This window comes from Mesoplodon bidens, assembly GCF_964165515.1.
Source record: "Mesoplodon bidens genome assembly, chromosome: 4".
Taxonomy (NCBI): Eukaryota; Metazoa; Chordata; class Mammalia; order Artiodactyla; family Ziphiidae; genus Mesoplodon; species Mesoplodon bidens.
In genome coordinates, this window is record NC_138160.1 from 171,924,303 (window position 1) to 171,934,581 (window position 10,279).

General features: G+C 45.2%; 1 long non-coding RNA gene across 2 annotated transcripts in view; it reads right to left on the reverse strand.

Moving 5' to 3' along the window:
* The window catches only part of LOC308616608, a 43,721-nt gene extending 33,649 nt beyond the window's left edge, over positions 1-10,072 (reverse strand). For both annotated transcript variants that reach the window (XR_014015728.1, XR_014015729.1), the window contains exons 1-2: positions 9,988-10,072; positions 6,260-6,438 (exon numbers count right to left, since the gene is read on the reverse strand). This is a non-coding gene — a long non-coding RNA (uncharacterized lncRNA). The remainder of the gene's footprint in view (positions 1-6,259; positions 6,439-9,987) is intronic.
* Between the last annotated feature and the right edge of the window lie 207 nt (positions 10,073-10,279).

Sequence of the window (10,279 nt, forward strand, 5' to 3'; positions counted from 1 at the left end):
ACGTTTAACTATGCCCTATATTCCACCTCAAAAGGTAGCACGAGTTTACTTTAAATGTAATATGTAGTGAGGAAAGGTGGCTCCAGTCCAGGTCATGCATGTTCGAAGGGATACATCGCTATTTTCCATCCCCACTCCCAGTCCCCAATAAACACATGCTTTTTAAATTTTGTTAATTGACCACTGGAACCACTCTCCATGTGGCAAACCATGACAAGTCAGTGGATCCAGGATAGAACTGAGATGACTACACCTTGCAAAGAGAACTTGGACCCTTCAATATGCCAACAAGTGCAAAATTTCCAAGGCTAGGGATTTCCCCCAGGGAAGTCTCTCTCTCTCTCTCTCTCTCTCTCTCTCTCTCTGATCATCTACCAGATAGAAGGAGATGGCCTAAGCCAACCTAAGAGCGCTTCCTCATTCAGAGTGGATTTTCTCATGCCTAAAGTGTTGACCAGTGAGGACACATTTAACCTCTGAGTGACACAGTGGATTCTCCAGCTGACTTCCTGGGTCCAGCCATCACAAGGATGACATAAGGTTATCTCCATGCAAACTGGTTTCATCAGTGTCTCAACCAGCCTGGAAAATTTGCATATATGATGTCATGCAGAAAGAGAAAGTTAAACTGCCTTAAAGTCAACTGGTTCTACTGGCTACTGTTCATTCATTGAAACAACACGGCGCTTATACTGCATCAAGGTTCTGGGGCATTCCAAAGACAGGTCTGCTCACCTGCTCACTAATCCTCACACTTTCTCTCAGTCACCAAGAATGGCATCCAGCTAAAGAAACAGATGAGAGCAACCAAAGGAATGTGTTGGTAGAGCTGGGTGTTGAATTCCTTTTCTGCATGTTCTAGAATGGTCTTCTGGCCGGATGTTCCTGATTACGAGGGGCAACGCCCCGAGGCTTAGCCAGCCTAACTGCGGGTTCTGACAACAACCAACCCTTCAGAATGCTGGCATTCATTGCTTCATCTCTATTGCACATTGCATACTCATTTCCTCTGTTCAACAGCACATGCTTTCATGCTGTTGCTGAAGATCTGTACTCACTTCTCACCTTTTCCCTCCTCTCCTCTATCCAAAGCAGCCAGGCTGGCTTAGCACTCTGGGGCGACCCCTATTGATTTATGCGCAAATAGGACACAGTTTCCAGAAAGGCGGCGATTTTCCTTCCTGGAATTCTCACACACAATGTTACTATGTGCTCAAATACGGATTTGAGAAAGGATTTAGCGGCAAAGGAATATCTTCGTTCCATACTCTGAAAGTAATATGTCTATTTCTGTGGTCCCCCAAGTCACCCCAAGGCACCATATAGATTCACGGAAGTGCTGGGAGATACTTGAAATCCCTAAGGGAAACGTGAAATACTCAGCATCTGTTGAACACTGCACCAATTTAGGGTTGTTCAATGTCAACATTAGATCATGCTGCATTCCTTTCAATGATGGCATATCTTTGCAAAATCATGTTTTCTGCAGTAACTGTGATAAAAAAGAAAGTCCCATAAGGAAATCTGTGGAACAGGAAATGAAGGTGGCAGCGTCCAATCTGATTCCAAAGTTTGAGTTGTTGTCCAGTGCCCAACAGGCATGTGCATCCCATTAGTAACCAGGTGATTTAACAATGCAATAAAAATAGGATTATTTTCTTTCAATGTATGAGTATCATTCTTTCAAATGACTGCTAAAAAGTTGTTAGGACATAAAGACATTACATTGTTTGGACCTATCTACTTAATAAATGGAACCATTATGTATTTCTTTTGGCCTAAGGGCACCATGAAAAAAATCACTGGGGTACTAAGGGCTCCATAAACTGAGACGGTTTGGAAACCTCTGGTCCAGTCAATAATGCTTTGCAGCTCTCAGGGACCTCATTTGTACCTGATCTTGGTTTGGATGTTGGGGCTGCTTCAGCTCAGTGGCTTTTCTACCTTTTGGTGCTCAAGGTGCCAGTACACCAGGTCTTTGTGATACAGCGTCTAGCCCAGGCCTGTCTCAGCCTTGCTGGGCGTCCCTCCTCTCTGTTCTCCATGCTCTGCTCACACTGACCTCCTTTCAGCTCCTCACACACAGCAAGCCCTTTCCCATGACGGAGATGTCTTGTTGGCACAACTTGCTGTCTCTTATCCTGGTTTACTCTCAGGTCCCATCTTAAATTCCACCTCATTAGAAAGGCTTCCCCTGACCTTTTTTTTTTTTTTTTTTTTTTTGGCCACACTGTGTGGCAAGTGGGATCCTAGGTCCCTAATACGGGATTGAACCCGTGCCCCCAAGATGTGAAGCGCGGAGTCTTAAACACTGGACCACAAGCCTCCCCTGACCTATTACAGTAAGGTCTCCCTGTTATCCTGTCTCACCCACCATTCATTTCCCTCATATGATTTTATCCTCTGCACATACATGTTTACCTCTGTGGGGACAGAGTCTGTCTGCTCACGGCTGTGTCCACTGAACTTAGCACAGTGACTTAGCACGTAACTGTCATTCAAGAAATCGCTGTGAAGTAAACAAATGCCAGGATTTTGACTATGGCCCTGTCGAGCCCAAAGCGTTCAGGAGGCTTTTCTGGCAAACAGTCCTTCAAATAAAAATGAGGGCCAACGGTATCACCATCCCTGGGCAGAGGCGGTCCAGGGCAGTGTTTGAGATCATGAATCCCAGCTCCACCGCCCCCTTGCTGGCAGACACTGGGCAAGTTACTCATTCTCTCTCGCTACCCGCAGTGACTTTCCTTGTAAAAGGGCTGTTATGAGGACTAACTGCAAAGCTCTGAATTGATGTCTGGCAAGAAGCAAGTGCTCTCAATAAAAGTTTGCTGCCATTATGAGGACAGCATTCAAGGACTCCCCATGGAGCCCCACGTATCATTCTGAGAGCACGTTTCTGCCTCAGAAACTGATGGGTCCAAGTGACTCTTGCTCGTTTTAGAATATATAGATCAGTGCAAAAAGTGATACATAAGCAAGCAAGCAGTTAATTCCTAGACCCATCCGTGCTCCTGGCTCTGCTCATGATTGGAACCAAAAAGAATTCGTATGAAACTTTGATTACCCACTTGGATGACAGAAATGGAAAGTAGCAGCTGGGTTATTGCTCATTTGTCTAGACGTGGCCTGAGCTGTGGCCCCAAGCACTGAGTGTGTTTGCTTGATCCTCCCAACCCTTTGCTTCCTCCCTCTTAAGCAGCCCTCTTCATGTTCTAGGCTTAAAAGTAAGCCCAGTGTACCGCAGTGTCTGCCCAGCGGTACCTGTGGAGCCCACCATCACAGAGCAGATATGTCACGTGGCTCCCCTCCTGGCAGGGGGTGGAAGCATGAGGCCATCTTCATCCATTCACACTGGATTGCTGGGCACTCTCTTTCCTGAGCCTCCTGCCCCAGTCTCTCCCCACCCAACCCTGAGATCTGGACGCATCATTCTCAGAAACCAGTGGAATCAGATCACTGTCCTCCTCAAGGCTCTCTGCACCTCCTATTTCACATGTATCCACCTCTCAGAAGACCACTTACCCCTTTGGCCTACCATATATTTATGGTTTAGGTGAGGATGATGCCTTTCCTGCTAACCTGAATTGCCCTCACTGTACAAACATAACATAGGGTGGCCTTTCATGACAGGTGAGACCAATGAACTCAAACACGTGATGTGTTTTGATCCCAGTTTCTCCACTTACTAGCTACATTTTTTAATATAAATTTATTTATTTATTTTTGGCTGCAGTGGGTCATTGTTGCTGCAGGCGGGCTTTCTCTAGTTGCGGCGAGTGGGGGCTACTCTTCCTTGCAGTGCGCAGGCTTCTCACTGCAGTGGCTTCTCTTGTTGCAGAGCACGGGCTCTAGGCGTGCGGGCTTCAGTAGCTGTGGCTCACGGGCTCTAGAACACAGGCTCAGTAGTTGTGGCGCACGGGCTTAGTTGCTCCACAGCATGTGGGATCTTCCCGGACCAGGGATCGAACCTGTGTCCCCTGCATTGGCAGGCAGATTCTTAACCAGTGCGCCACCAGGGAAGTCCCACTACCTACACTTTCTATGGCAAGTGAACTATTACATCTATGAGCTTCTGCTTCCTCATCTGTAAAGTGGGCAGGATAGTACCTACCTCATAGTTTTGTTCTGAGTACTAGATAAGAAAACACAAGTGAGACACCCAGCCCCATACTTAGTAGACAGGAGTGCACTCAAAAAGTTAGCTGTTATTGTTTCTCTTACAAACTCCTCATTCTTCAGTCCTCAGCTTAGATATCACGTCTCCTGGGAAGCCTTCCCCAACCACCATCCCAAAAACGTGTGTGCTTCTAAATCACCCTGCCCCGATCACCATAGTAAGATGTGTTACACTGCAGTGTCCTTGCCTCTTGGCTTTTTGGCTGCCCACTAAGGTCCTATGACACATCACTAGCGGGGATAGTGTTCCTCCTGCACTGACATAGCACCTGGCACAAAGTAGGTACCCAGTAAAAGTGTGGCCAAATAAAAAGTAATGAATTAAATAAACAACCAAATAAAGAGAAAATAATTGTTAAAACTTTGTTGTGTCATCTGACCTAATGATCACTCCATTGTAAGACCAGAGGCTTGTCTGACAACCAACCACATTCCTTTTTTATATTCTTTAATTTTGTTTTGTTTTGTTTTGCTTTGCTTTGTTTTGTTTTTTGGCCTCGCCCTGTGGCATGCGGGATCTTAGTTCCCCGACCAGGGATCAAACCCATGCACCCTGCAGTGGAACCACAGAATCCTAACCACTGGACCACCAGCGAATTCCCTATATTATTTAATTTTAATAAGAGTTACCATCTATTGATCCATCTTGTATGCAAAACATAATTCGATCCTGATAGCTCCTCTGAGGTAGGTACTATGAGCAGTGCCATCTTCCTCAGATGAGGACACGGAGGCTCAGAGAGTCGAAGGAATTTGCCCAAGATCATCCAGCTAGTAGAACAGAGCTGAGGCCAAAACCCAAGACTGTTCAACTCCAGGGTCTGTTCGCTGTGCTGCTTCTTGCTATACTTGAGGATGCTGTTTTTCCTTTTTGCTAAATTTCTCTGGCCTCTCAATGCCCACAGAGTGGTGTTTCATCACCACTGGTGCTTTTACACCACAAACATGCTAATGCCTTCTGCATAAATTCATTTGGTTACTAGTCACCCACTCAGTGCCTTGCCACATTTGTGTCTTGGCATCATATAACCTTCATGCTTTATCAAGTCTACCCAACATGAGCATAACCTGTTGGTGGCAGTGCCCAAGTCTTACAATTCTATCTCCCAAGGCCTAAAAGAACATGTTTCACCTGGTAAAAAAAACATAAATAAAGTAAAGTTTCTGTCTATTTGTTTGTTACATATTCAGGTACAATGACTAAGAGATTATCCCCAAATGTGAAGGGTAAGTTTAGCACAGCCTCACTTGGCTGTGGTATAAACAATTTCACACTGGGGAGTCCAGGAGGCACCTCAAGAAAGTAAACACATTTAATAACCTTCGTACTATTTGATTTTTTTAAACCAGAAGCATGAGTTATTTTTTTAAAGCACCATCAAAAATAAAGATAGATAAATAGACAGGATTTTTAAACCCAAACATTGGCGAGAAAATGACAGGGCAAGAGACTAGGGTCAATAGTTATCTTCCTGAGCAGGCTTCCAGAGCAAGATATAATAACAGCCTAGAAGAATATAAATTCCTATGAATAGAGAAATGAATGTAGCCTCAAATGGGAGTTCCAAATTAACAGTCACAATGGAAGATACACCAAATCACAGGCCCTGATTTTTGGTCATGTTACTTCTTGGTTAGAGGATTCTATGTGCACCAGGATGAGTAGCAACAGGAATGTGCTTTATTAAATGGTGGTTTAACAATTCATCCTACAAATGCAGGGGTGGCCAGCTGATATGCAATAATTGTCTTTTGGTTTGAGTTGATGTAGAAAGGGACCATCAGACAGTAGATGGTAGGGCTTTGTCCCAGATGCCTGCCCTCTCCACCTTTGTCCCACTTTGCCTTGTTCTACCTGTCTCTGATAACTGCAAGACCAGACCAACTGTTCCCACACCTTTCTAGCATAAGCATTTAAACACCTCAGCAATTCTACAGCCCAGGACACACCCACTTCCTTCCAGTTGTCCACACACCCATTCCTTTCACTGGGATTGACATAAAATTGCACTTAGAGAGGAAGAGAAAAAGATTTCCACATTCAAATTGAAAAATCAATTTCAGAGTGGAATATTTGACTTACTTTGCAGTCAGTCCAGTAGAGCAGGTCAAAGATGCCCACTTGGATGATGAACTTCAGAAGTGACTACATCTGACACCTGCTGCCTTCAAAGCACAGGCCAGGGAGAGAAGGATGACACTATAGAAACGTGATCAGAGTCATTGCTGAAGGGGAGGTGGCTGGTGAAGACATCTTAGTCTCTGTAAAAATGAAGCTGACTTTAGCGATCTTTTACAAAGCACTAAAACAAAAAACAGGCATTTGAAGGACACTTGAAATAATTGAATGAGATTACTTCAGGCAGTCTTCTGCCTCTAGGAAACATCATACCTAGGACAAACGCCTCTCCATCACTACCCATAAAGCATAGCACTTCACAGTGACTTGGCAACTTTCATCCCAGGAGGTTATAATCCAGGAGCACATTCAATTATATTTGACATACGGATCATGTTCTAACCCAGGTCTGTCTGGCTGTAGAAGGCAAATTCCTAACCACTAAACATTCTGCCTTTTTTGTATATTTCATTCATCTCTTTTTTCAATGACATTTTTCCAATTAGAAAAGTAATACAAGTTCATTGTGGACATATTGGCATATTTAGGAAATCACAAAGAAGACAAAAATCACATACACTGGTTACCACTCAGATATATCAATATACGGTTAAATTTTTGTCTATAAAATCTTCCAGTCGTTTTTCTGCGAGAGCACACATTTCTGAGATGGCAGGTGGGAATTACTGCCAATGCCTTTAAACTCCAAGTGTCCCTTCAAAAGCAGCTGACCATTTAGGGGAAGAAGACTTGGTCCTCATGAGCCACAAAATGGCCATATTTCTTCACTTCATTGGCAACACTAACCAGTGGGGCTCACCTATGAGACACATTTGACTCTTTGCTGCACTGCCATTTCCACCTCATTGGAGTATCCACTCCTGTGGGATCTTGATCCTCTAACAGCTCAGGGGCAAACCTGACTTGTCTAACACTTTCATTGTATGCCCATCCTCTTTCTCAATGATTGACTCAAGGGGACCAAGCAGACAAGGAGAAGGCCATGGGAGCTTCTGGGACAAATTCTTTGCTCCTAAGAGAGACACACCAGAAAAGACAGTCTTTTATTATCCCAGATGATGTCCTGTGTGGATTAATGCCTGGAATTGAAGAGCCATTTTAGGAGCCTGAGAGAAGCTGGCTGGGGAACAAAGCCTGAAGTGATAGAATATTCTAGATGACCTGTAGGAAGACATAGGAGGCTGCCGGACACAAAACAGACTATCATAAGGAAAGAGCAATTTGCAGAAGAATATGTACAGTATGATCCCATTTAGATAAGGAAGGAAGGAAGGAAGGGAGGGAGGGAGGGAGGGAGGGAGGAAGAGGAAAGAAAGGCATTGAAAAGAGCCAAGAGTAGACTCTGGAGTAATATACATCAAAGTGTTGGCACTGGTGACCTCTGGGAGCCATGTGAATCAGGGCCTCAACTTTTTATTCTATCTTTATTTGCATGGTTTGAAGGTTTTACAATAGCATACATACATGTATTGCTTGTGTAATTTTCTAAAAATATTTCAATTTTAAAGAGCATATGTGGCTTCCCCTTTATTTAAAACTTTAGAAGTTCGGAGCATTCTTCTAGGAAAAAAAAAGGTTTGTGGTAAAAAAATTCTTCAAGTTATTTTCAGTTTCTAGGGGGATCCTCTCTATCTTACAGCTCAGCACTCCTGCTGTTTGTTAGCAGAGCTTCCTTTCCCACAGGAAAAGCCACAGGGAGATCATGAGCTTTTGGTTCAGTTTGCCTGGGGTCAGTGTCTGAATGGTGAAGTGGGACAGGGTGATAAACCTCTTCTGTGAAATCAGGACATGGGCATTTGGCTAACATCACCAGAGTGCTGGCTGGCCTTGTAGGGTATCCAGAGATGAGTAAGGCATGGGATGTATTTCCAGGCACCACAGCACAAGGGTTGTGTAACATGTCTCAAAGTGTGGACCACAGTCCCCATGTCAGAATCACCTGCAAACTTGTTAAAATGCAAATTCCTGCACCCCACTCCCGATCTACTGAGTCACCATCTCCGAGGGTGGGTCCCCGAAACCTGAATTTTTTTCTTATCTGTAGATAAAGTATGAGAACTACTTTCCTCAGTGGGTGAAGTGGCCTCATCAGAATAGGTAGTCAGTCCTCTGGGGCAGAGGTGGCCCAAGTATAGGCTCTTCTTTCTCATCCTGGCTACCTGGATGCTCAGGGCCAAAGTAATGGCCCAACTGTAGTCATGTGGTTTCACGGCATGAGGACGATTAGGAGCCCTAATCCTGGTTCCTCACATTAATTCCCTGACTTCTTTCATTCCTCTTGCCACCATCACAGAGCAGATACGTCACGTGGCTCCCCTCCTGGCAGGGGGAGGAAGCATGAGGCCGTCCTCATCCATTCACACTGGATTGCTGGGCACTCTCTTTCCCGAGCCTTCTGCCTCAGTCTCTCTCCACCCAACCCTCAGATCTGGACGCATCATTCTCAGAAACCACTGGAATCAGATCACTGTCCTCCCGCCAGTGAATAAATGAATAAATGAGTAAGAGCAGTGGTTTATTAAGCACTCAGCCGGATGCTGTGCTAAGTGCATTGCATCGTACCTCACTTAATCTTCACAACAAACCTAAGACCAGGTACTATTATTAATCACACTTTACAGGTGTGGGAACTGAGGCTTAGAGAAGTTAGGTAATTTTTAGAGCAGGTGCTGGAATCCAGGTCTCTAATTCCAAAGCCTATGTTCTTAAACACCTACTACTTGCCCTTGGCATTGGTGAACAATGGTGGTCCCACACTTTTCATACAAGACTCACCCTGGGGCTGCAATCTCAGCGGAAAAGGGGGGCCAAGGCTAACCTTGAAGGTTTTTTTGCATAACTAGGACGCTATTTTTACTTAGATTTTATGTTTCAGATCAATTTTTTAAAATTTTGAAGATGCTTTTATGAGCACATTTTTTAAATGTTTTGTCTTATTTTACATATGTATATATTTACGGAGGGTCACAAAAGGCCTCATCTGTAGTGGTGCTGCCATTGTAAATGAATTAGTGGAACTATTTCATGTCAAATTCATTTTAAATTTTCTGTTCAGTAACCGTTGATGATTTGCAGGGGGAAATGAAGGCATTTTTACAGGAAGAAGCCCCCCCAACTTGGTACATATTTTAATACATATTTAATACGTCTGTGTATCATATAACAACAACAGCAACAACAAAAAGTCAAACTGTGAAAAGGTCCCATCACCTCCTAGCTATACTCCTCAAGGACGCCCACTGTAAAAAGCGCATGCGCTCGCTCGCTCGCGCTCTCTCTCTCTCTCCCCCGCCACCCCGACACACACACACAGGATCATACCACCAAGATGCAATGCAACCTACTTTGTTCACATAACCATATATCTTAGATATATGACATTTGCTTTGTTGTTTAACTTGAGAAGAACTTCCGTTCCCCCTTCAAGCCTAGAGGGCAGAGGAGACAGGAGAAGGCCCTCTGAGCTGGAGGTAACGTCTCCGCCCAAGCCAGAGCTCAAGGCCGGATAACCAGTGGGACTGCCAGCTAAACGGGCCCCCGCCCTCCCACGGCCCGGACAAATGGCGGGAGGGAGGAAGTGTGCAGCTGGGAAGCTCCGCCGCTCTCGCCCGGGTTCCCCGTTTTCCCCGACTGAGACTGAGAGGAAAGTTAGTGCGGAAATCTGCACCCACCTTAAACCCGGCCGGTCCCAGGAACTTCCCCCGCCTCTGGGACCAGAGGCCGGGATGGAGAAGTCACCAGACGGTGCGCTCCCGGGCCCGCGTCGCCGCGCGGGGACCGCGTCGCTGCAGCGCCCTCTGTCGGCAGAGTACGTATTTGAGTACGGCCCGCATCTTTCTGCCTGTAGTACTTGGTGTAGGTGTTCGTGTTAGTGTTCCTGTTCGTGTGCAGATTGGTGTCGGGTTGTCTAACGCCGGTGTACGCCTTTGCACTCCTCTTAGCAATGTGAAATTCCGCTGGAAA